This window comes from Rhinopithecus bieti, unplaced genomic scaffold (genome assembly GCF_001698545.2).
Source record: "Rhinopithecus bieti isolate Rb0 unplaced genomic scaffold, ASM169854v2 scaffold_28016, whole genome shotgun sequence".
NCBI classification, from domain to species: domain Eukaryota; kingdom Metazoa; phylum Chordata; class Mammalia; order Primates; family Cercopithecidae; genus Rhinopithecus; species Rhinopithecus bieti.
In genome coordinates, this window is record NW_016813202.1 from 3,004,164 (window position 1) to 3,032,145 (window position 27,982).

At 42.7% G+C, this 27,982-nt stretch overlaps 1 pseudogene; it reads left to right on the forward strand.

Moving 5' to 3' along the window:
* The first annotated feature begins 5,628 nt into the window (after nt 1–5,628).
* On the forward strand, nt 5,629–27,086 carry LOC108512506 (40S ribosomal protein S11-like; annotated as a pseudogene).
* Nucleotides 27,087–27,982: the final 896 nt, after the last annotated feature.

Here is a 27,982-nt window from a genome sequence, read left to right on the forward strand (position 1 = left end):
AGAGGACTGACTGCTTGAGGACAGGAGTCTGAGACCAGCCTAGCAACATAGTGAGACCACCATCTCTATCAAAAAGTTAAAAACTAGCCAGGCGTGGTGGTGCACACCCATAAACTACTCAGGAGGCTGAGGTAAAAGGATTACTTGAGCCCAGGCATCGGAGGCTGTAGTGAACTATGATTGCGCCACTTCACTCTAGCATGGGCAACAGAGAGAGACCCTGTCTCAAAAAAAAAAAAAAAAAAAAAAAAAAAAAAAAAAAAAAAAAAAGGTATCACCAATTTAGCAGCTGAAAATGACACTCATAATACTCATAATATTAGCTCATAGTTCTGTAGGTCCAGACAGGCTCAGCTGGGTCCTAGGCACAGAATATCCAAAGGCAAAAGTCAAGGTGTTGGCTGGGGTTAGTTGTTATCTGGAGCCTGGGGAAGAATCCGTTCCAAGTTCAGCCTGGTTTCGGTAGAATTTGAGTTCTTGCAATTGATGTGCCGAAGTGCCTTTTTTGCTTGGTAGCTGTCGGTAAGGGCTGTTCTTGGTTCCTCAAAGTTGCTTACATTTCTTCTCAGCAGCCTTTGCCATCTTCAAAGTCAGCCATGGAGCATGGAGTCCTTCTCACTTTCTGAGTCTCTGTGATTTCCCCTTCGGTCTTCTTTTCTGCCCCCTTCTTATCTCAGCCAGGGAAAATCCTCTGCTTTTCAAGGTCCATTTGCTTGGAGCAGGCCCACTGGAAAACCTTCCTCTCTTAAGCTAAACTGTGTCCTGCAGACCTGTATATAAGAATGTAATCATGGGGGTGGTAGCTTTCCAGATTCAAAGGCTCCAGAGGTTAGGATATGAAGTCTTGGGGGGCTATTTTTAGAATTCTGTCTGCCACATTAAGGTATCAGTAAATAAAAGTACAGAATTTCCAGTTAAATATGAACTTCAAGAAAACAACAAACAATTTTTTTTAGCCTGAGTATGTCTCATGCAATATTTGTGACATACATAAACATTTTTGTTGTTTACCTGAAATTCAAATTTAATTGAGCATTCTATATTTTTACCTGACAACTCTAATAAATATAATCCACTATTATCATACTTTCTTTGCTTTAGCATGCCAGAAATGCTAATTTCCACATGTGCAGAGACAATCGTTTAATAATGTTACATGATCTAATGAATTCACTTTCATACAGAAACTACTTTAGTTTATATCTACTAATTCTAAGTTATTATTATTATTATTGAGATAAAGTCTCACTCTGTTGCCTAGGCTGGAGTGCAGTGGCATGATCTTGACTCATTGCATCCTGCCTCCCAGGTTCAAGCGATTCTCCTGCCTCAGCCTCCTGAGTAGCTGGGATTACAGGCATGTGCCACCACGTCTGGCTAATTTTTGCATTTTATTTATTTATTTATTTATTATTATTATTTTTTAAATTTTTGCATTTTTAGTAGAGACAGAGTTTCATCATGTTAGTCAGGCTGGTCTCGAACTCCTGACCTCGTGATCTATCCGCCTCGGCCTCCCAAAGTGCTGGAATCACAGGCATAAGCCACCGCGCCTGGCCAAAATTATTATATTTAAATGTAAAGGGAAGAAAATTGAACACTTTTGAATGCCCACTGAGTACCAAGCACCAAACTAGGCATGTAAAGAGGGGAAAGAAAAGGAGAGAGAGAGAGAACATGAATTATGGGCAAATATTCTACATTTTTTTTTTTTTTAGATAGAGTTTTGCTCTTGTTGCCCAGGCTGGAGTGCAGTGGTGCAACCTTGATTCACTGCAACTCTACCTCCTGGGTTCAAACAATTCTCCTGCCTCAGCCTCCTGAGTAGCTGGGATTACAAGCATGTGCCACCACGCCCGGCTAATTTTGTATTTTTAGTAGAGACAAGGTTTCTCCATGTTGGTCAGACTGGTCTCGAACTCGCGACCTCAGGTGATCCACCCACCTTGGCCTCCCAAAGTGCTGGGATGATAGGCATGAGCCACTGCACCCGGCCTAAATATTCTACTTTTTTCCTCACAATAGAACGAGCACATAAAAACTGTATCAGTCAGATATTCTATCTCCATTTCAAAAACTGTTTTAATCACGTCTTCTTTTTTTAGTTTTTATTTTTTGTGTAGATGGGACCTCACTGTGTTGCCCAGGCTGGTCTCGAACTCCTGGCCTCAAGTGATCGTTTTCTGTATGTTTGATGCTTTGACATCTTGGGGCCTTACTGACCCTGGAAAGAGGCCTCCTCTCAGGGCTAGCAAATTCCTAGAGGTAGGCAACAATTTGCCTTTCAGCATACCTCACATGTGCAAACCAGCCAGGCCAGAGCCCAAACTCCCAGCCACCTCCTTCCTTGGGCTCTCTCAAGGCCTTTACACTCAGGGCCATTATCAATCATGTGTCCTGTTTAGCTCAGGACCAGTTACCAAAACGAGGGGCATCACCCCCAACCCCAAGGCCCACTGAAATTATTCAAACCAGCTGGTCCCGAACCTGCTCAGCCTACTTCCCCTGCCCAGCCTGTTCCTTCCTGCAGAGCCACAGTAAAGTCTCTTGCCCCTGTTTGCCCCCTGCTCCCTCTGTGTCCCAACAGACCCCAGTGCTTCCCCATGTGGCCCTGTGTGGCCTGCTGTAGCCCCTGTTTCCAGGGATCTGTGAGTACAAATAACTTATTCCCTCATGACAGTCGTTTCCACGTCTGCGTGCCTTACCATACCTGATTCAGACACATTTCAGGTATCCCTAAAACACCTTTAATGAAATACCCACTTTATGCATATGGCTTTGAAAATCACTGGGCAGTAGGAGGGATTGAGAACACAAGGATAAGTAAGACTCAAGTTTGCCTGTCAAGTTTTTCAGTATTCTGGTCAGAGGGTGTACTTCTGTCTACGTATAGCCCCAGGAAGTAAGCGGTTTAGGTGGGGAGAGAGAAGTGCTGAGGTTGTATATTTCATGCTGCATGTTTCCAAGTGGAAACCTTGGTCCTTGAAGCAATGCCTTGATGTTATCCTCCCGCCTCATCGCTTCCTTCTCACCTAGAAGCTGGAGACTGGACATCAGGCCTTCTGGAACATTGTCAAGTCTTCGCAATAGCAGGTGTCAAGGTTTTTTTCTCTAGAACCCACGGGAGAGGAATATAATAGTACATAGCAACTGTGTGCACATATGCAAATACATAATCATATACAAATAGGAAACAAAAGCTTCCACCACAAAATTTACCCATATACATTTTTTTTTTTTTTGAGACAGTCTCCCTCTGTTGCCCAGGCTGGAGTGCAGTGGTGCAATCTCTGCTCACTGCAGCCTCTGCCTTCCGGTGATTTCTCCTCAAGTGATTCTCCTGCTTCTGCCTCCTGAGTAGCTGGGATTACAGGCACCCACCACCATGCCCAGTTAATTTTTGTATTTTTAATAGAGACAGGGTTTCACCATGTTAGCTAGGCTGGTCTTCAACTCCTGACCTCAGATGATCCACCTGCCTCAGCCTCCCAAAGTGCTGAGATTACAGGCATGAGCCACTGCGTCCGGCCCTCTTACACATTTTGATATTTTCTTCTTGCTTATCCTTCCTTTTGTTCTATTTTGTCTGCTTTGTTATTTTTAATCTTGCTGGTCCTGATCCACCAAATTGATTTCATGATTTACTAAGGGGTCAGGGAATAGAGTTTGAAAAACATTGCTCTGAATATTGTAGAGGAGAGAAAAATGGTGGCTGCAGTTTTCTCTCTGAGCTAATGAACAGATGAACAATCCCAATCAGGAAAACAAAATTTTCAGAGTTTGAGGCCCAGCTACAAATTTTTCTATCCTTTGCTCATTGCCTTCTTCCTTTACTAGCTCTCAAACAGAACTACCGTTTTGAAGTTTTGTTCAAATGATAAGCTCCAGCCAGAATTTTCCTTTTAAGGTGGAATAAAAGTGTGTAGGACTTTTAAGATTGATGACCTGGGAGAGGTTTAGGGGATCGTGTATAGAAACTTTCAGGTTTTAACTATGTTTTGTAATGTGTTTTGTAATGCTTTGTAAAGCATGTACCCACAACCTACCCGTAATGTAGGCTATGGGTACATGTTTACTAATTGTACTGTTCTCCATACTTTTTATATGCCAGAATTGTTTCATAATAATAAAAAGAGAATGGCAAAAATGGGAAAGAAATATCAAACACATTCATATGATAAGGATGAGCTAGGAAAGGGGATGCACCATCTGAAAAAGAATTTTAGGCTGGGCGCAGTGGCTCACACCCTTAATCCCAGCACTTTGAGAGGCCGAGGGGGGTGGATCACCTGAGGTCAGGAATTTGAGAACAGCCTGATCAACATGGTGAAACCCCTTCTCTAACAAAAATAGAAAAAAATTAGCCAGGTGTGGTGGTGGGTGCCGTTAATCCCAGGTACTCAGGAGACTGAGGCAGGAGAATTGCTTGAACCCAGGAGACAGAGGTTGTAGTGAGCTGAGATCACTACACTCTAGCCTGGGTGACAGAGTGAGACTCTGTCTCAAAAAAAAAAAAAGAAAAGAAAAGAAAGAAAGAATTTTACGGCTAGGCATGACGGCTTATACCTCTAATCTCAGCACTTCGGGAGACTGAAGTGGGAGGATCGCTTGAGCACAGGAGTTCATTCGAGACCAGCTTGGGCAATCAGTGAGGCCTTATCTTTAGAAAAAAAAAATTGTTTTAATTACCCAGTTGGGGTGGTGCATTCCTGTAGTCCCAGCTACTTGGGAGGCTGAGGTGGGAGGATTGCTTGAGCCTGGGAAGTGGAGGTTGCCATCAGCTGAGATTGTGCCATTTTACTCCAGCCTGGGAGACAGAGTGAGACCCTGTCTCAAAAAAAAAATTATTAATTAATTATTTATTTGTTCTGTAATTTTAGATTCGGGGGTACATGTGTAGGTTTATTACATGAATCTATAGCTTGATGTTGAAGTTTGTGCTTCTAATGACCCGGTCTACCAAGTAGAAAATATAGTACCTGATGGTGGTTCGCAAAAGAATTTTATATATGACATACCAAGTTGAAAACTTAAGACCCAAACTCCAGTTGGTAGGTGGGAACCAAAACTAATTCTTAGTTACTTTTCCCGTGTTCATTCCCATCCTCCTCCAAGATGTATACTAATGATAATAGCTAACATTTATTGAGTACATATTATGTCTCAGACTACACAACTAGTGTCACCTACATCTTTTCACTTAATCCTCACAATAACCTTCAGAAGAAGACTCTGTTACTATCCTTACTTCAGAGATAAGGAAAATAGTATTAGGACGGCTAGGAAACTTGCAAAAAGTTATATACCTAGTAAGAACAGGCAGAACCAGAAATCAAAATCAAACTCCCTTAACCTCCAAAATCTACTGCCTCACAAAAGACAATGAAGAAAGAAGTGTGTGCTAGTTCATTTTCACGTGGCTGATACAGGCATACCCGAGACTGGGTAATTTATAAAGAAAAAGAGGTTTAATGGACTCACAGTTCCACGTGGCCAGGGAGGCCTCACAGTCATGGCGGAAGGCAAAAGGCACATCTTACATGGTAGCAGACAAGACAGAATAAGAGCCAAGTGAAAGGACTTTCCTGTTTTAAAACCGTCAGACCCTTTTTTCAGGTGGCCAGGAAGATGGCAGATACTCAGACAGAGGGTGCCTACTAAAAGCTGCCAACCATCTTTCAAAACAAGAAGAGGGACCCTGCTGGCAGAAACTAGCCAGGAGAAGCCCCCACGGTACTACAAGAACATTGGTCTGGGCTTCAAGAGGCTATTGAGGGCGCCTACATTGACAAGAAATGCCCCTTCACTGGGAATGTCTCCATTCGAGGGCAGGTCCTCTCTGGTGTGGTGACCAAGATGAAGATGCAGAGGATCATTGTCATCTGCCGAGACTGCACTACATCCGCAAGTACAACTGCTTTGAGGAGGGCCACAAGAACATGTCTGTACAGCTGTCCCCCTGCTTCAGGGATGTCCAGATCAGTGACATCGTCACAGTGGGCGAGTGCCAGCCGCTGAGCAAGACGGTGTGCTTCAATGTGCTCAAGGTCACCAAGGCTGCCAGCACCAAGAAGTTGTTCAGGAGCTCTGATGCTGGACATCAGCCTGCTCCTCACAATGAAATAAAGTTATTTTCTGATTCCCAGGCCAAAATCAGATCTCATGAGACTTACTCACTACCACAAGAACAGTGTGGGGGAAACCACCCCCATGATTCAATTATCTCTCACTGGGGCCCTCCTACAACACGAGGGTATTAGGTGAGCTATAATTCAAGATGAGATTTGGGTGGGAACACAGCCAAAACATATCCAAGTGATACACTGTTTAATTTAATCCTTTGTAGTAATAGATCACCTGTTTAGAATGAATGCATTAGAGCAGCAGAATCTTTTACCTCCAGTCATTAAGAATTAAGACAGAGATGGCTGTGTTTATAGCTACTGGAGACTTAATGAGGGAGAGAGTCCAGCAAACAGAATCGTTGGGGAAATCTGGCATCTTCGAGGCAATCTGTAAGACAGAAAAAGTTTATTAATAAGCCACATATGGCCACCCTTGCCACATCAGGGAGGCACATGTGTGGTACAGGCAGCTGTGATAGCAGCCGTGGGGTCTGGAGAATTCCAGTCCCAGGTTTTATGAGGAGTTGGTGGAGATTTGGAGCAAGCACACAGTAGCAAGCAGTCCTCTTGGGACAGCCCCACCCTTTTGCATCGTTGCTGTATTTTTCAATCTCTCTTGTAAAACTGCCTATGTCTCTGCCTTTCAGTCCCAGGGAAATAACAGCACTATTTAATAAAGCATCCAATCACCAGAAGCTGTAAGAATCATTCTCATATACAAAGAGGCATGCAGACTTAGAACGACATGCAGAAGTGGTGCTGAGGAATGGGGGCAGGGTGGGGGGAAGTAGATAAGAATGTTGGGTTCGAACTCAGCAGAGTCCCTTACCACTCATTAACTATCTAAACCTAGCAAGCGGCCAGCAAGGTGGTTCACACTTGTCATCCCAGCACTTTGGGAGGCCAAAGCAGGCAGATCACCTGAGGTCAGGAGTTCAAGACCAGCTTGGCCAACATGGTGAAACCCTGTCTCTACTAAAAATACAAACATTTGGATGTGGTGGCATGTGCCTGTAATCCCAGCTACTCGGGAGGCTGAAGTAAGAGAATCGCTTGAGCCCGGGAGGTGGAGTTTGCAGTGAGCCAAGATCGCACCACTGCACTCCAGCCTGGGTGACAGAGCAAGACTGTCTCAGAAAAAACAAAACAAACAAACAAAAAAACAACCAACCAAACTAATTAAACCTAAGCAAATCTGGGTTTCACCACTCTGAGTTTCTGAGCTTTTCCTCCAATGGAAACTTTTCTCTTAGTCCTTTAACATGCCTCAAAATTTGCCTTCTTAAAGAATAAAATATAAACAGGGTGCCTTTTCTTTGTCAAAAACACCTGTCATGGGACCAGGCGTGGTGACTCTCGCCTGTAATCCTAGCACTTTGGGGGGCCAAGTCAGGTGGATCACTTTAGGTCGAGAGCTTGAGACCAGCCTGGCCAACATGGTGAAAGCCCATCTCTACTAAAAATACAAAAATTAGCCAGGCATGATGGTGGGCGTCTGTAGTCCCAGCAACTCAGGGGGCTGAGGCAGGAGAATCACTTGAACCCAGGAGGGAGAGGCTGCAGTGAGCCAAGATCGTGCCATTGCACTCCAGCCTGGGCAACAGAGTGAGACTCTGTCTCAAAACACAAAAGCAACAACAACAACAACAACAACAACAACAACAACAACAAAACATACCTGTCATTGGATGAACTCCAGAAACCTGTACATTGAAATCCTCAAGGCCGGGCGCGGTGGCTCACGCCTGTAATTCCAGCACTTCGGGAGGCCCAGGCGGGCGGATCACGAGGTCAGGAGTTTGAGACCATTGTGGCTAACACGGCAAAACCCTGTCTCTACTAAAAATACAAAAAATTAGCCGGGCGAGGTGGCGGGCACCTGTAGTCCCGGTTACTCAGGAGACTGAGGCAGGAGAATGGCATGAACCCGGGAAGCGGAGCTTGCAGTAAACTGAGATGGCGCCACTGCACTCCAGCCTGGGCGACAGAGCGAGACTCCGTCTCAAAAAAAAAAGAAGAAGAAGAAGAAATCCTCACCCCCAGTACCCAGAATACGACCATATTGGGGGATTTGGTCTTTAAAGAGGTAATGAGGTTACAATGAGGTCACTAGGGTTCTAATCCAATATGACTGGTGTCTTTACATGAAAAGGAGGCTAGAACACCGACAGATACAGAAGAAAGGACCATGTGAGGACGCAGGAAGCAGATGGCCATCTCCAAGCCAAGGAGAGAGGCCTCCGAAGGAACCAACCCTGCTGACACTGTTATCTCAGATTTTAGCCTCCAGAACTGTGAAAAAGTACATTTCTGTTGCTGAAGCCACTCAGCTGTGGTATTTTGTTATGGCAGCCCCAGCAAACTAATACAACAACTCACCAAATTAAGATAAAACTTATACAACACCAAATTAAGAAATTGGTGCTTAAAGCCGGGTGCAGTGGCTCACGACCAGCACTTTGGGAGGCCGAGGCAGGTGGATCATGAGGTCAGGAGTTCAAAACCAGCCTGGCCAACATACTGAAACTGCATCTCTACTAAAAATACAAAAATCAATCGGGAGTGGTGGCGGGTGCCTGTAATCCCAGCTACTCAGGAGGCTGAGGCAGAATTGCTTGACCTGGGAGGCAGAGGTAGCAGTGAGCCGAGATCATGCCACTGCACTCCAGCCTGGGAAACAGAGCAAGACTATGTCTCAAAAAAAGAAAATAAATCGGTGCTTAACCAGGGATGCTTGTGCAAAAAGGCATGGAGCAAAATTGATAAGAGTAACAACTCCTCAGTCTGTTGCAAGGTGCCAAGTACTGTGCTGAGCACTCGGCATGGATTGAATCATTTCACCCTCATAGTGAATCCTGCAGACGGTATTATTCTCATTTTATAAATGAGAAAACAGAGAATCAAAGAGCGTGTGGCACTTGCTCAGAAACACACAGCTAATCAGTGGCAGAGCTGAGATTGAAATCCATAAGCTGGGGCTGGCCACAGTGGCTCACGCCTGCAATCCCAGCACTTTGGGAGGCCGAGACGGGTGGATCACCTGAGGTCAGGAGTTCAAGACCAGCCTGGCCAACATGGTGAAATCCCGTCTCTACTAAAAATACAAAACATTAGCTGGGCATGGTGGTGGGTGCCTGTAATCGCAACTACTTGGGAGGCTGAGGAACGAGAGTCGCTTGAACCTGGGAGACAGAGGTTGCAGTGAGCTGAGATTGTGCCATTGCACTCCAGCCTGGGCAACAAGAGCAAAGCTCCATCTCAAACAAGCAAACAACAACAACAAAGAAATCCACAGACCGTGCTCCTAATCCTTAGGAGATTCTATGGATGCTTCAAGAAAAGGATGCAACATTTGCAAAAGGACAGTCTACCCCCAATGCTTCTCTTCCTTCTTACTCTTCATTTCTTACCTTTTCAACTTGCTTTTCCATCTTCCCACGTTACTAAAACTGCTCTCTCATGAGTCACACGTAACCTCTGAATTCTAAAACACTGAATAGGTCAACTGGCATTTGGTGCCCTTTCTTTCCCCTACTACGTCCCCCTAAATCAGTATTTCAAGGGATGAAAGGATACAAACTGGAATTTCCAAGAGCCTTTATCATTAAAGTTCTAGGTACAGTTTAGGAAATTCTGTCTCTGATTTTTTGTCTTTATCTTATTTGTTGGGTTTACGTTTTCCTTCCAACCCTTAAATGTTAATCACCCAAGTCTCTGGCTTCGATTCCCTTCTTTTTTCCCACATGTTGTCTTTCTTGAGTTCATCTCCCAGGACATCATGAACAAATTGTAAGTAGGTAGCTCTAAGTGTCACCCAAGCCCCTGACTCACATGTTTTATATCTGCTGGGACCTCTGCTATCTGCCCTGCTGTCAGCTGAGACCCAGAGGTACTCCACACCTACCTCCGCCCACTCCATCTCGACCCTCTCGCCAATGCTGCTCTTCCCGTCTTCTCCCATTTCTCCCATTTCCAGTACCACCATTCAGTCCCATCACGGGCGCCCGAGGTCTTCTGGGTCCTGTTTCTTTTATTTCGTCTGTCCAAACCATGCCACGGATCTCCTTTATTTCTCCCCTTTTCCAGTTCTACTCTTCTATTGACACAGCCTAGGTTCTTACTGATTTACCTAGGAATCCAATGTGTTATCCTTTCTCTGTAATTTCTTTTTTTTTAAATTCATTTAACGAACTTTTCTGGCATACCCATCATATACAAGGCACTGGAGAAGCAAAAATAAAACATCCAAGGTCATTGTCTAAAAGCGTTCATATTGGAGTATGGGAGACAGGCACGTGCATCTATGTGAAATACCTGTGGACATGTGTATATTTAACTGCAATAGGAAATAAATTGACATAACAGTGATCTGAGCAAACTGCCTTGGGACAAACTAGAGAGGAGGAATCAATTCAGTCTTTGATGACAGAAAGGGATTAACAGAGGAAATGATATTTGAACAGGGCCTTGTTGAATGAAGAGGATTTAGACAGGTGAAAAATTGGAAGGAGGGCATCCCTAGGCTGAGAGAAGAGGGTGAGGAAAGGGCGGAAGCCATATGTGCGCCCGTTTGAGAGGAGGTCAAATTGTTTGGAGGAGCTAGAGAACAGATGTGTGTGTGTGGTCAGGACGTGTCAGGAAAGAAGACTGGCAAAGTAAATTAGAGTCATGTTGAGAAGAGCTCTGACTATAATGTTACAGAAATTTATACCTTGTCTTGTAGGCAATGAGGTATTCATTCAAAATTTTAAGCCACGGCCATGACATTTTTATATTTGTTTTTTGAACAACCTGTCAGAAAGCTTTCTGGAGAATAAACGAGAGCTATGGTTTTCTACCTGCATTCCAACAATTCCGAATAGAGTCATGGACACCAACAATTAGGTATAAATTTAAGTCATGTATGTGACTGTGCATTTATCTGAAGAAAGAGTCTGTACTGGCACTGTCCAATAAAAATATAATGTGAGCCACACAAGTAGTTTTAGACTTTCTGGTAGCTACTTAAAAAATAAAAGGAAACAGCTGGGTGTGGTGGCTCATGCCTGTAATCCCAACACTTTGGGAGGCCAAACTGGGTGAATCACTTGAGGCTAGGCGTTCTAGACGAGCCTGACCAACATGGTAAAACCCCGTCTCTACTAAAAATACAAAAATTACCTAGGCATGGTGGCGGGCGCCTGTAGTCCCAGCTACTCTGGAGGCTGAGGCAGGAGAATTGCTTGAACCCAGGAGGCAGAGGATGCAGTGAGCAGAGATCATGCCACTGCACTCCAGTCTGGGCGACAGAGTGAGACTCTGTCTCAAAAAAGAAAAAAAAGGAAACAGATGAAATTAATTTTAATAATATTTAAATAATTTCTTTAATCCAATATATTCAAAACATTATCATTTCAACAGGCAATCAACATTTTAAAAATTAATAGATGCATTTTACATTATCTTTTTATCCCCTCGTATGTGGTCTTTGAATTCGGCTGTGCGTCTTACGCTTACAGCACATCTCAATTTGGACCCGCCACAATTCAAATGCCCTAGAGCCACACGTGGCTAGTGGCTAACATATTGGACAGTGCAGGTCTATACATTTTGTTTGTTTGTAGGAATGGGGTCTCCCTATGTTGCTCAGGCTGGTCACAGACTCCTGGGCTCAACCTACCTTCCCACCTTGGCGTCCCAAATTGCTGGGACTACAGGTGAGAGCAACCACACTCAGCCGAGGTCCATACATTTTTTTTTTTAGATGCAGTTTTCACTCTTGTCGTCCAGGCTGGAGTGCAGTGGTGTAATCTCAGCTCACTGCAACCTCCGCCTCCTGGGTTCAAGCAATTCTCCTGCCTCAGTCTCCTGAGTAACTGGGATTACAGGGGCGCCACCATGCCTGGCTAATTTTTTTGTATTTTTAGTAGAGACAGGGTTTTGCAATGTTGGCCAGGCTGGTCAGGAACTCCTGACCTCAGGTGATCTGCCCACCTCGGCCTCCTAAAGTGCTGGGATTACAGGAGTGAGCCACCACGCCGCGCCAAGGTCTATAGATTTTAAGATTCTCAAACGGGTTCATGGTCCACCAAAAGATAAAGAACTACTGAAACAAGGGAGAGAGAAGCTTATCTGCTACCTCATCCTCCTGTTCTCCAACCAGAGAGCCTCCTGGAGGTCTTCCAGCTTGCTTGGGCCCCTCTCCATTGGTTGCTTCTGATGCCACCCAGTACTGGGATTGGCCCTCGAGCGCCTGCTGGAGCCTCCTGTGCCTAATACTTACCCTCAGCCAAGTCAGCTTCATACTAACAGGATAAGAATGACTGCAAGAGGGTGCTTCATTTCCTAAGTCCACCCAGGAGTAAGCACAGGTTCAACTGCAGTATCTGCTTGGGGCCTGTTCTGAGGGATGCTAAAAATTCCCAACTTCATTGCTTTTCCTCAGACTACTCTGTCTCTCGCAGCTCTGATCATTTTTTTCTCTTTAGCAAGAAAAACATCCTCTTGCATGTTCATGCATTATTCCAGCTCTGTTGTTTGTGGCTAGGGTGACTGTCTCTCAGGCCAGGTTTACGCCTGTTGTCCCAGCATAATTATTAATGGTGCCTCCTTTCACAATCAAAAGTGTTCTGGTTTGGAAGACAAATGAAGATCTATTTTGAAACTCAAAAGCTGAGCTCTGAATAAATTCTTTCTCTCCTCTTCCTGTTGTTACAACTCTACCCGAAAGCAGGGGTGGCTCTTACGGAATGAGTGTGAGAAAGAGAGCACGCTGACTACATGTTCAAAATAGTCCCTTATCCCCCAAAACCAGAACGTTGCCTTGTGATAATTCACAAATATCCATTATGTGAAACCAAGAGCCCACTCTATACTTAATGGGGGAAACACTATTTAGTGGTCATGAGTCATTACGGTTAAACCAGGAGGAAAACAGCCAAAGCTGCTTACTAATGTCACAGTCCTAAGAGGACGTGAAAGTCCTCATAGCCAGTAGGATCAGGATCAGTATTTGATTAGATAAGGGCTGATTAAAGCAGGGAAATTGTATCAATCTCTCTCTCTCTATATATATGTATAAAATAATCTATACGTATTCTATATATAATCTAGGACACATATAAAAATCTAATCAACTATAAATCAGTGACTAATGTTATTCAGGATACAACACTATTACCTTATACTAAGTAACAAAACACATTTCACTTAAGTTAAATTCATTCAAGTTTTTTTTTTTTTTGAGATGGAGTTTTGCTCTTGTCACCCAGGCTGGAGTGCCATGGCATGATCTCAGCTCAACTGCAACCTCCACCTCCTGGGTTCAAGCGATTCTCCTGCCTCAGCCTCCTGAGTAGCTGAGATTACAAGCATGTGCCACCACGCCCGAATAATTTTTTGTATTTTTAGTAGAGACAGGGTTTCACCATGTTGGCCCGGCTGGTCTCGAACTCCTGACCTCAGGCGATCCACCTACCTTGGCCTTCCAAAGTGCTGGGATGACAGGCGTGAGCCATTGCACCTGGCCAAATTCATTCAATGTTTTACTAAATATTACTTAAAATCTACTTTACTTGAATAAATTACTTTTATTAAATTAAAATGTTAAATGCTGTAATTAAAGTAATAATAGAAGAAAATATAGGCCCAAATTGACTTCAACCCTGGATGAGAAATTCATTGCAAATTGTAAAACAATAAAATAAACAACAAAGAAAAATACTGATATATTGACAACATATGCTTTAAAACCTGAATGCTATCTTTTCATTTCAGCATAGGTAAATGCATAGAGAAGCAATATACTGGGAAAATATAATACATGTGGCAAAAGGTTAATATTATGGTATAAAGAGCTGTTGCATGGCCAGGAGTGGTGGTTCACACCTGTAATCCCAGCACTTGGGGAGGCCAAGGTGGGCGGATCACTTGAGCCCAGGAGTTTGAGACTAGCCTGGCAACATAATGAGACCTTGTCTCTACAAAAAATAAAAATATTAGCTGGGCATGGTGGCATGCACCTATAGCCCCAGTTACTCAGGAGTCTGAGTGGGAGGACTGCTTGAACCCAGGAGCTCTGGGCTGCAGTGAGCCATGACTGCACCACTGCTCTCTAGCCTGGGCGATAGAGCGAGACTCTGTCTCAGAAAAAAAGAGCCGCCGCATAGAGTCGGGAAAAATACTAAGATCTTAAAAGTTAAAGGAGTAGAGTATACACAAATAAACAGTAAGTAAACAGTTTGCAGAACAGCAAACAGATGGCTAAGATAAACTTTGCAGAAAATGCTCCAAGGACGTGGATACAAACGGCTCACTTGAAGCAGCTTGGCCCAGGGTCTTCCCTTGGGGTGTCGGAGTGCGCATCTGAACCTCAGCAGCCACACCCTCGCTCCTCCGGGATGGAAGAGTGGATGGCAAGAGGAATCCGTAAGCAAATCTACTGGTAAAACACAACCATTGTTTTTCTTTTAAACACACACACGTAATTGTCAAGTCATTCTCATGAAAACAACTATGACAAACACAACAACAAACCCTAACTTGGGCGAATGAGGAAACCTTCCATGTCAACGAATGATACTGCTGGGCGTCTCATACATGATGGGATGGCAATATGGGAAAATACATTTTCAAGCAATTTGAATCTGTGCATGAATAGCCTTTAATCACGCTATGCACTATACAGACATCCCTCGAGTTTATTACACATTTCTGAAAACCCACTCAAAAGCCAGACATATGAAGACTGACCCCTCGGAAAATAAATATTAAGAGCAATTGATCTCAAATTTTAAAGTGGCTGAGGTCCCTCTGAGGGATTTGTTTAAATACCATTTCTGGTTCCAATCCTTATCCCTGTTGAGGCAGAGGAGTTTACATTCTTGGAAAGCACCCCAGGTAATCCTGAGGCAGACAGGCTACAGGGCACCATGCTAATAAATAGTTCTGAGAGGACGTTTCTATTACCATGTAGCTAAAATCATGTAACATCCCTAAATTACACGTCACTTTTTAGATACATTTTTTACAGTGTATTTTCGGCATTTCACGCATCTCCTGATTTTAGTTTTTATTATTAAGCACATAGTCAAATAACTGAAATATCGTAAAGATCAGAATGAGGGGGAAAAATTGCTGGTAGACATAATGCTTAAGGAATAATTGGTTAATTTGTGTCTTAGGGACTCCACCTGGCACTTTGGCTGTATCTAATACTTTCTTTTATCTACCTTTTTTTTATTTTTTCACTTAGAAGATATCTTTTGTGTGAGAATGATTTTCTTTCATCTAAACCTGTTATATTGTGAGATTATTTTATTTGGAGGAAATCCCAGAAGATTGCAAACTTTAGGTTAGCCAATCCTGTGTAGATCGTAATACTATGTAATATGTTTCTTTAACATCGTAAGAGTTTTGCGTGGTTTGTGGGTTATATCTCCAGTTTCATCAATAGTTGAACAGATGGCTTGAGGTGCTCCATGACAGCATTTGACCTTGAAATTCAGCAGACATCTGCATTGTCACAGTTCTTTTTTTTTTATTTCTTATTTTTTATTTTATTTTTTTGAGACAGAGATATGCTTTTGTTGCCCAGGCTGGAGTGCAATGGCGCGATCTAGGCTCACCACAACCTCCGCCTCCCGGGTTCAAGAGATTCTCTGGCCTCAGCCTCCCAAGTAGCTGGGGTCACAGGCATGTGCCACCACTCCCGGCTAATTTTGTATTTTTTAGTAAAGACAGGGTTTCTCCATGTTGGCCAAGCTGGTCTCAAACTCCCGACCTCAGGTGATCCACCTGCCTCGGCCTCCCAAAGTGCTGGGATTACAGGTGTGAGCCACCGCACCCAGCCCACAGTTCTTATATCATGTCTTGTATCATATTGAGTCTCACGACAACACTTTATAGGTGAAGAAACTGAGCCTTGTTCAACCAGTAAATTGAAGAACAGCCGCATATTTTGTAAAAAAAAATGCATTCCAAGGCTGGGCGCGGTGGCTCATGCCTGTAATCCCAGCACTTTGGGAGGCTGAGGCTGGCGGATCATGAGGTCAGGAGTTTGAGACCAGCCTGACCAACATAGTGAAACCCCGTCTCTACTAAAAATACAAAAATTAGCCTGGTGTGGTGGAGCGTGCCTATAATCCCAGCTACTCAGTAGACTGAGTCAGGAGAATCGCTTGAACTCGGGAGATGGAGGTTGCAGTGAGCTGAGCCACTGCACTCCAGCCTGGGCAACAGAGTGAGACTCTGTCTCAAAAAATAAAAAGAAGCATCCCTATCAGCGCAGAGGCAAGCTAGTTAAAGAAACAACTAGTGGATCTGAGGTTTCTGTATGACTCAAAGACGAAGGTATGGGATCAGATATGAGTGAGTGGGTGGGGCGTGGTGGCTCATGCCTATAATCCCAGCACTTTGAGAGGCTGAATTGAGAAGATCACTTGAGCCCAGGAGTTGAAGAGCAGTTTGGGCAACATGGCAAAACCCATCTCTACTAAAAATACAAAAAGGTTTGGTGGTGCATCCCTATAGACTCAGCTACTCTGGGGGCTGCTGTGGGAGAATCAGCTGACCCCAGGAAGTTGAGGCATGATCCTGCCACTGCACTCCAATGGACATGAGACCTTGTCTCAGAAAAAAAAAAAAAAAAAGAAGAGTGATGAGTGAGTGAAGGGAGCTCATTGGATTGGGAAAAGCCTTGGGAAAAACCAGGGAGATACGGTGACAGAGTATCAGTTACTGCTTGTTACAGGTCAAATTATGTTCCCCTGGACATGTTGAGGTTCTAACCCCCGGGTTCTGTGCATGTGAACTTATTTAGAAATAGGGTCTTTGCAGATGTAATCAGGTTAAAATGAGGTCAGTAGAGTGAACCCTAATCTAATAAGATTGGCGTCATTGTAAGAAAAGGAGGAGATAGAAACACACAGAGAGGAGAATGCCATGTGACCACAGAGACAGAGATGGAAATGCTGCAGCTGCAAGACAAGGATGCCAAGGATTGGCAGCCACCACCCAAAGCCCACCAACCACTTGATTATGAGCTTCTAGCCTCTGGAACTCTGTGAGAAGAAATTTCTGTTGTTTTAAGACACTCTGTGATATGTATTTTGTCATGTCAGTGCCAGGAAATTCATATACTAAAGAAAGTAAAATAGGCCAAAGGAAGCTAGATCATGAAATCTGTCTCTGGAACTGTCTTAGTGTTGCTGGTATTCAACATCTGATGGCAGCTGGTAGACATAACATTTAGGAAATAACTCGTTAATTTGTGTCTTAAGGACTCCACCTGGCACATGAGATCATGGCCTTCCACGTGGTATATTGGGCTACTAAGGCAGGCAGAGTTGGATGCTAGTATTACGTTTATGTAATACCAAGTATTTTTAAATGAAGTAATGCCAAAAGACAGGACATAATGAACAGAGATCACTAAGGCCTGAAAGAGACAGGAAAGTCTGCATGGGAATGAGGTGAAGCTTAGAAAATTTCTAGAATGTTTTCTTCTGGTTGAACAAGGTGAGGAGTGGTCAACTGTTGAGAATTACAAAGGATCAAGGTGCTCAGGCTTATACAATGTGATTTGTATGAAGACTTTAGGGTCTCACACCAAGCTTGACTCTGTTTTGCATCCTTTAAAAGTGATTTCTAATAAATACATATATATACATATACATATACATATACATATACATATACATATACATAGATAAATAAATAAATATTAAAAGGCAGAGGCCAGGCGCGGTGGCTCACACCTGTAATCCCAGCGGTTTGGGAGGCCAAGGTGGGTGGATCACCTGAGGTTGGGAGATTGGGACCAGCCTGCCCAACATGGTGAAACCTTGTCTCTACTAAAAGTACAAAAATTACCTGGGCATGGTTGCACATGCCTGTAATTCCAGCTACCTGGGAGGCTGAGGTAGGAGAATCACTTGAACCTGGGAGGCAGAGGTTGCAGTGAGCAGAGATCATGCCACTGCACTCCAGCCTGGGCAACAAGAGTGAAACTCCATCTCAAAAAATAAATAAATAAAATAAAATAAAAGGCCAGGCGCGGTGGCTCATGCCTGTAATCCCAGCACTTTGGGAGGCTGAGGCAGGCGAATTGCCTGATGTCAGGAGTTCTAGAGCAGTCTGGCCAACATGGTGAAACCCTGCCTCTACTAAAAACACAAAAATTAGCCGGGTGTGGTGGTGCACACCTGTAATTCCCAGCTACTAGGGAGACTGAGGCTGGAGAATCGTTTGAACCCAGGAGGCAGAGGTTGCAGTGAGTGGAGATCAAGCCATTGCACTCCAGCCTGAACAACAAGAGCAAAACTCCATCTCAAATAAAATAAGAATTAAATTAAAGAGTCTTCTTGATAATACGAAACCAAAGAATAGACTGACTTCAGAGCTATTCACAAGGACATCAGGTGCTTCTACTAGCTTTGATTTATTTACCCACCCAAGGTCTAATTCTACTGCCTGAGTCAGAGATCAATGTTACCTATCAATTTAGTTCATTTTATTAACTCCTAATATGCTGACACTTGGGTAAAGAAGTTCAATCGATATTTTCTTGCAGTGAGCCATGTGCATTTCTTCAATATTCATGAATTCCTGAATTCATGAGCCTACAGTACAGAATCTCGTTGTTACCAAATCCCCATGGATATGTAACTCCACCACGCTGGCTGTGTAATGACTCTTGATGAGCAAGTCCTCACAAAGGCACCAGCTGGAGAGGAGCCCCTCACCATTGCTTTGCTAACAGGACAGCCGTGCAGTCCTTATGGGGCGGAGCTCCTTCTGAGGCCGGCCAGCTGTCTCTCTGTCACTGATCCCGCAGGGAGATATGTCGCTTTCGGAAGTGCGTGCAGGGCAGCCTAAGATTCACGTTAATACAAGACAGAGGTCAAATGCTGTTCCGTACTAACTTTTGTTCCCTTCCAAATATATCAGGAACGTTTGCTTCGGGTCCTTCCAGACGGCAGGAATGTGTGCGGGGGAGAACAGAAGCTGGAGTGAGGGTTGTTTTATTTTAATTCTGGCTCTGGGCTGGAAATGGGTGACCTGACCTATTTTGTAAATAACCTGACCCACAGTGTAAGAAATAAGGGCACTGTGTATTGCCATGGGTAATAAGAATTAATGAAAAATTAATACGTCCTATTCTTTAAAAGCACAAATGGTGAAAATAATGTCTCCAGAGCATTTTTAATTCTTCCTGCTTCTCTAGAAACTGCTTTGAGATGCGATCAGTGGATCTTCTGTAGTATCAGGCAACACACCCGTCAGTCATGGGCTCCTTCCAGTGTCCCCCACACCTTGTCCTCTGTGGCCACCTGTTGGCAATTGAGCTTTGGTCATAGTCACCAAGTGATTCCTGGATTCTTAAGAACTTTATACTCAGAGAATAGGCACTGGGGTGAAGACAAACTGGGAATGAAAGGAAGCCAGGAGCCAACGCTGAAACATTTTTTGTTGGCTTTTTGGATGGGAATTTAACGACATAGCATTCATAATTATACAACATCCAGTATAACTAAGATAAATGTACATGTGTCTATTAACAAGCTTGTTGGATCTTATCTGTGCATAAGAGTTCTGGTCTCCAAAAAAGTGACTGTAGAAATGCGTAGCATCTGTCAGTTTAGATTGTATTATGCTACAGTCAAGAAATGACCCCAAATCCCTGTGGCTTGTGACAGCTAGGTTTTATCTCTCACCTATAAGACGAATATGCTTCACATCACCTGGCTCTGCTGCACGCCATTCTTATTCAGGGAACCATGGACCTCATCGGTTTTCTGGAAGAGAAAAAAGAGAAGTGGTAGACCACACAATGGCTTTTAAAGCTTTGTTTTGGAAGCACACACAGAACTTTTGGACATATTCTAATGGCTACAATAAGCCAAATTGCCAAGCCTCAGTCAGGGGAGTAGGCCTATATCATCCTTGCTTAGTAATGGGTCCTGTGGGCAGGGAAGTGAATATTTTGGACAATAATACAATCAACCACCATCAAACATTTAATTCAAACAATATTTCTATTGGATGAAACAGACTGGGATTCCTTCTTTAGAATTATATTCTGTGCCAGTTTACAATCCACATAAGGAAGTCATCTTTCCTTCAATAAATCATCAATTGGTTAATTTTTTTTTTTTTTGTGAGACGGAGTCTCACTCTGTCACCCAGGCTAGAGTGCAGTAGTGTGATCTCGGCTTACTGCCACCTCTGCCTCAAGCCATTCTCCTGCCTCAGCCTCCCGAGTAGCTGGAACTACAGGTGCCCACCACCATGCCTGGCTAATTTTTGTATTTTTGGTAGAGATAGGGTTTCACCATGTTGGCCAGGCTGGTCTCAAACTCCTGACCTCAAGTGATCTGCCCACCATGACCTCCCAAACTGTTGGGATTACAGGCATGAGCTACCACACCCAGTAGTTAATTTTTTAATAAATTAATTTATAAATTGTTATTCAACTCACCTTTACTGAGTGCCAGCTCTGTACCAAGAATAGTGGCAAGCACTGGTTAGAAAAAGTTGGATAAGATACAGTTTCTGCACTTAGAGAACTTAGAGACTCTTCATATATCACATTGCTTTAATTGTTCTCTCAAATGGAAATAGCCAGTCTAATCTCCCTGGTGAGGAATAGCTCTGAATGGTTTGGGCTTATTTCTAAAAGCCAAATCAGTATAGTATTCTATGGGTGCCCAAAACAATCCCAGAGAGAACACTCCCCCAAACTATCTTGACCACATAGATTCTTCCCTCCACATTCAAACGCTGGCTAGTGAGCTTCAGCAACCTTTGCTATTCCCTTTAGCAGCCTTTGCTATTCCCAGCATGTGAAATGCCTACTCTATTGAGCCTGGATCCTGAATTTTATGAAGTATTTTCTCCGGGCCAGACATTGTGTAATCCTTCTAAACGAAAATCTAATTTAATCCTCCTAGAACCTACATCGCTGTCAGCTAAACTTTATTTTATATATGCAAAAACTGAAACCCCAGAAAAAAGCAAGGAGGCCAGGCATGGTGGCTCATGCCTGTAATCCTAACACTTTGGGAGGCCAAGGTGGGCGGATTGCCTGAGCTCATGAGTTCGAGACCAGCCTGGGCAACACAGTGAAACCCTGTCTCTACTAAAATACAAAAAATTAACCAAGCATGGCAGCGTGCACCTGTAGTCCCAGTTACTCCGGAGGCTGAGGCAGGAGAACTGCTTGAATCTGGGAGGTGGAGGTATTAGTGAGCCGAGATCGTGCCACTGCACTCCAGCCTGGGTGACAGAGCGAGACTCCCTCTCCAAAAAACACCACCACCATCACCACCAACAACAAAAAAGCAAGGATATCCAAGCAGTAAGTGACTCAGGATTCAACCCAATATTGACATTGAAGTCCAGGCACCAAACTACGATGCAATAGTGTTCATCGTCTGAAACTTAGCCTGAGTTTTCAAACTTTTGAAACTTCATAAATTTTCAAACTTCTTAAATTTTCAAATTTCTTAAATTATGGTACCTGCTTTGATTTTCTATTGGGCTTTTTCCCTCATGCACTCTTCAAGGAGGAGAATGTCACACAACTGACCTCAAACATTGAGAGATTTGGTGATGGATACACACAGAAACAAGGGAAATAAATACAGTCAGGGCCCGTGGAAGCTCAAAATGATTAAACAACTGGACCTCATCTTTTCTTGCTCATATGCAAGACATACATTAGAGGTCTATTAGATCTCCATAGACATATTCTAACCATGACCATAGCTAGTATACTCTATCTTCTTTGATTTTCTTTCTTTCTTTTTTTTTTTGAGACGGAGTCTCACTCTGGAGTGCAGTGGTGCAATCTCGGCTCACTGCAACCTCCACCTCCTGGGTTCAAGCAATTCGCTGCCTCAGCCTCCCAAGTAGCTGGGATTACAGGCGTGCACCACCACCAGCTAATTTTTGTATTTTTAGTAGAGAAGGGGCTTCACCATCTTGACCAGGCTGGTCTTGAACTCTTGACCTTGTGATCCATCTGCGTTGGTCTCCCAAAGTGCTGGGATTACAGATATGAACCACCGTGCCTGGCTTGATTTTCTGACTCTTTAAGCTTATGTTATTGCTATCAAATGACAAAATTAGATAGATACAGATAGAGAGATGGTAGATAGATAGATAGATAGATAGATAGATAGATAGATAGACAGATAGACAGACAGACAGACAGATAGGTAACCCTAGTTCAATCTCCTCAAAGGGGGAAATCTGATGGACAGTCAACTCCCATTATCTCTGCATGGGTGGCAGATTGGATCCCTTTGAGCTCAGCATGCTCTCCTAGTCTGATGTCTGTAGCCATAGGGACAGATGAATGTGGTACTTCTACAGCTATCTACAACACTATCTAGGTATCCTTCCTCATCTGGCCTATCGGGTCTGGGAAAGAGCTAAGGAAGTGGCTGGTGCCATGATGGATCCATTCTGGCCACTCCTTCAGCTACATTTGTCAATCTGAATCTTAGTTTAACCATCTCCTGCATTCACCGCTTATATGATGTCATCAGCACTTGCAGGTCAAAGGTGGCTCTGCCTTCTCTTCACTCTCGTTTTGCCCTCTTCACCTCTTCCCATCCATATCTCAGAAGTAAGAGTACAGCGCAGAGCCCTTGCTGACATCTAATAAGCCTGGGCTAATGAATCAAAAAACCCCACAGCCACCTGCTCCCTGGGTCTTAAGGGAAAATATAGGGATTGAGCTGAATACGTGGTCATTCCCCATCCTATTAATCTCCCCAGCTCCTCTGTGGGCTGTGCTCTCTGCTCCACTGGGGTGACACAAACATGACAGATGGCACGCTCATGGACAAGGAGTTTATTCTGCGACACAGTGAGATCTATATATTTTGCTATAAAACTCTTATAAATCACTCATATATTCTGGGTAGAATCACCATGACACAAGAGAGATAAATGTTATTTAATACATGTGAACAGTTGAAATTTGTGAACCGTAAGAGCATAGAGTCATATATATCAGTGAATCATAATATAGATTTCATTTTGAGGTTTTGATGTAGACATACAGTATGAATAAACAAAGTTTATGACTTTGTAGAAAATAAAGGTTTCTTGTATGGTGGAGGAATAAATATTTAATAATCAGTAAATTGAAGAATTTGCAAACTTTGTGCATCAAAATCATTTTAACAATTCAAAATGTAGACTATGATCATCTAAGAAAGAATTATAGCTATCAAAGGACAAAACAAGCGTGTATGGATTTATCAACAAATCCATAGGTTAAAAGGAAGCTGTTAAGATAAATAAAGAGATAACCAAGGGGAAAACATTAGCATTAGAATGCCGTCCAACCTAGGCTAGAAAGAAAACACATGAATAGGTACAGACAAGATCAAGAATGTGATCTTACGCTTATCACACTGGGAATGCAATGTCAGTCTTCAGCAAACTAGTCATATGGAAATCTTGTATCTTTGTATACTACAGGAAGAATTATAAGCTCTTCTACTTTTTCTTTTTTTTTCTTTTACTTTTTTTCTTGTTACAAATTATACATATTCATCACAGAACACACAGATATGTCAAAAGAAGGATAAAAGGCCATCCACGGTCATCTACAGTTCAGAAATATACTTAGATCATAATCATAATCTTTTTAAAACTTTAATGACATACTGTGAAAATTATTCAATAAAATTATAAATTATTCTGTAATATATTAAAAACCAATAATAGCTTCAGAGATGATTTCCAGCTGAAGTAAACTCTAGGTTACTTAGTCTGACCTTTATAACAATCCCTTCATAATCTCCCCAAATAATTGAGAGTCCTTTTCTTGACCACTTCATTGACCTGTATCAAAATCTCCAAATCATCAATTTGCCAGGAAATTCTTTCAATTTCCGAAAGCTTTGACTTTGAGAAGTCTTTCACTATCCTGATTTTTGCCCACCCTTATTTTCTCTCCAGAACAGCACTGGGTTTCGGGTCCACTTCAACTTACTCCCATCCTCTGGCATCGTAACTATGACTACATCAGGGTGACTTTACTATACAAACGTTTTCAATCTGTAAAATTAGCCTAGTAGGATTTATCCTACTTTCCTCATAGAGTTGTTTAAAAAATCAAGAAAGAAAATATTTATAAAAATGACAATACATTTGAAGCCTTACATGAATAATAAACATATTTCCTCTTTTACTTTTACTATTTGAAAACATTATCATTTTCACCTCAGTTCCTGCTCCAAGATGCCTAATTCTCTCTTGCATTTCTTATAAATTATAATATTCAGAATCATCGTCTTATCAACTCCTTTGGATACATGCCAATTTGTGAATGTCTCCTGTAAAAAGTGCCACACTGAACTAAGCAGGATGATCCTGTTGTGGCTGAATAAGTGGAAAATAAAATGATGGTTCTGTCATGAATCTGCCTGGCTGTCCGCTAGTGTGCATGCTGAGATGCAAGAGTTTTTATTATTACCAACGTCTGGGTCATTTATAAAGGATTTAAGAAATGTCTTTAAAAACTCTTCTAAAGGTAGTAAAATGACCAAAAGACTAAATGTAGAAGAATAAACACTGATGATTGATTTTCCCTTAACCACACAACTGGTTGGGTATAGGAGATGTCCTTTAAATCATCCAGTTTTGCTCTTCCTTAACTGAAGGACAGAGGGCTTGAATTATTATCTAAAATGAAGTTTAAGATACATCTGTGACTTTAAGTCATCCACGATTTCACTTACACTGTCTTTTCAGTGATATGAAGAGCTATAATGAGCCCTGAAAATAATAAGCAGAAAATATAATGGTTTTATCAGTCACTGTTTCTCTCTTTTCTAGAAAGGCAATTCTAAGGCAAATTATTGGTAACTTATCTGAAAATATCATGACCTGTTCTGAAATAACATAAATGACTATTTACCAAGTTGGACAGATGATTTCATGAATTGTTAGCTCTTCTGTGAAAAGGCAAGCAGGAATGAGAGTCAGCTGTGTTAACCCTTTGCTTTCCTTTGAGTCGAAGAGTTGGTATGAACAAATGGGGCAGTCATCCACTCTCCCAGCTCTAGTTGCTGTCTGCCTTCAGCAAGTCACTTTATCATTCCTCCACTCTGTTTCTCCATCTGGAAAATCTGGAATATCATGCCTATAACTCCTTTTTTTCTAAGACTGTCAAGATCTTCAGAAGAATTACACTCTACACATTCAAAGATTTATGACAGTATTTTTTTTTAGCTGCCTACCTAAAGAAAGGGAATGAACTGGAGTTGTTAAAGTAATAAGGATATGCCAGTTGAGGTTAGACTGTGGTTAGCAGGAACCAACAGCTAAATGTGGTTTTGTTTTGTATTTCCTTTGTCAATTTCAGCTGATTTCAGCCTGACCCATTCTGAAAATAAGGCTGCATTTCACAATTCCTGGAATGTGCCCACGTAAGAAAAGAAGGCAGGTAGTCTGTTTGGTGATAATATATTTCAAGAGCTAATTGTTATTTCCCGTGAATTTGCAACACAACGTTCTGTGAGTTGAGTTGGAACTAGAATATCAAATAGCAAATAGTATACAAGAGGAATAACACTAAACAAAAAAAAAAAAATTTCAAGTCAAAAATCAAAACAGAGCTCAGAGATTTCAGAAGCAATGGCTTCTTGTCAAGAATAACTCATTAAAATTTCCATAAGCACCAGTGAAATTGATTTTGGGGAACAGTCTAAGGGAGGGTCTGTTTTATAAGACACAGTGAGACTTTATTTTATTCTGAATTTCCCCAGCCAAGTTTGTAAGATCTCAGATTTTTCTTGGGCCCTTTCCCTGCCAAGGGGCCAAAGGTTTATCTCTATTGACACATACAGAGAAAAAAATTTCATCCAGGGACCTCTATCAGCAGAGTCTGAATAGTCTTCTTTGGCTAGTGAATCACACTAAGAGAGTCTCAGTCCTGCGATGATCAGTGGCGAGAAGTTCAAAAAATAATAAGAAGAGCAAGCATGCAGGCGTCACAGTACGCTTCTGATATAAGCACCAAACCCACGAAGCACAAGAATTGGTCTGGCGTCATTGTTTTATGTTCTCTGGATGTTGAAGAGTCTGATTTGCATTAGAAACCTCTGCATTCAATAAACAAAAATCAGGATAATAATGACCAAAGTACTATTTGGAACAGAAAACAAACTCAAGCAATGAGTGTTTTGCACTGAATTCATTCAAGATTTTATTAGTTAAGCTCTCACTTAGGTTATTAGGCTCAGCTTGCTTTTTATTTCACTGGCCTCAGTTATTGCAAACAAAAGGAGCCTGGTGTGTGTGTGTGTGTGTGTGTGTGTGTGTGTGTAAGCGCACGTGTATGTGTGTGTGTGACAATGTCAGACATATCACACACAGGCTTTCTACATTCTTCACATTGCAAATCCATCAACAAAAGGAAGAAGATCTGAAGGGAATGAGTGCTTTTTTTTTTTTTTTTTTTTTTTTTTCTGGTTGAGGGGATGGAGGGAGAATTTCTCCACATAAACAAGAAGGTTAGAATTGGAAGTCTGCTAAAAAAAATGTTAGAGCTGACCACAGGGTTGTAAATCCACTGACTGGAAGGAGGAAAAGAGAAACATTGCAAGCGACTGAAGTGTGTGGTGTGGCTGCAATGTTTGTGGGTTAGATGAGAAACAAGCGCTGAGTGAAACAGAGAAGGGGGGTGGCTGGTGTGATTTGTTTGGTGTTCAGAGCCAATAGAAATCCCAGACTGTGATAATATCCCCATGCAGCGCCGAGAGGATTCAGAGCTAAGTCTCCGGGCTCCTTTCACATCTGCAGGAGCAGCCAGGCTGGGACCGCGCGGCGCGGGGCGCGCTCTCGCCTCTCCTGCACCCTCGGCCGGCGCGCTTCTCTTATGGGCGTCTGCTGCAGTCCGGCTGCGGTGGAACTGAAAGCGGCGGCGGGAGACCAAACTTAGACCCCGCTGCGCACTAGAGAACTCAAAGAAGGCAGAGGGAGAGGGAGAGAGAGAGAGAGAAGGGACCCGAGGAGGAGGCTTCCATCACGTCATTGCAGGTACGCAGCTTGTCACGACTAATGTGACACGACGAGGTTTCTGATTTCTACCTTCACTAGGCACTGGGGCTGAATTGACGTGGTTTGTTCCGTGGCTGGTCAGGACAGAAAGCCCCGAGTGAAGGTCTCGCCGGTTTCACCCCGGGTAATTCAAGCTGTTGGCGTGTGTTTGGGGGCCACAAGGTTTACTCACCTATTGAATTATGCGTGGGTGTAAAATAAGGACCTTCAAACTGGACCGTGATCGCTCTTTCTTTCTCTTTTAAATAACATCAATACCAATATGTTGTCATACCGCCAATAAACACCTCTTGGTGACCGCCATTCTAACTATGACTATAGCGAGGTAAACACCATCCGATTGTTAGAAAGCGGGCAATGAACCTCTCCCACCTACCTATCAGGTTAATATCCACCCTACAGGAATAAGAACCGCAGCGGACTTCGGCAGAGTTTTGATGTTTTAAAACATATGGCCGAGGTGCACTCGCCTCATGAGTGAAATATCACTATTATCACTATGCTGTGGTTGAAGAAGAGAGAAGGGAGGTAGATATTTTTTAATGTGATTGTCAGTGATCCTGTGTACCTGACTTATTTCTACATTGTCTTACGAGTTGAAAAATGCATTTGTATTCTGCACGCCAGAAAGGATCAGTTCCAGGATCTCATGTATTACTACATTAAAAAGTCATGAATTGGAACTATCTAGTAGATATGATAGTTGTAAGAAAATATTGATGGTTGATTTTATTTTATTTGATCCTAAAACTCATAGACTTCTATTTCTTTTCTTTTTTTAAATTTTGAGGTGT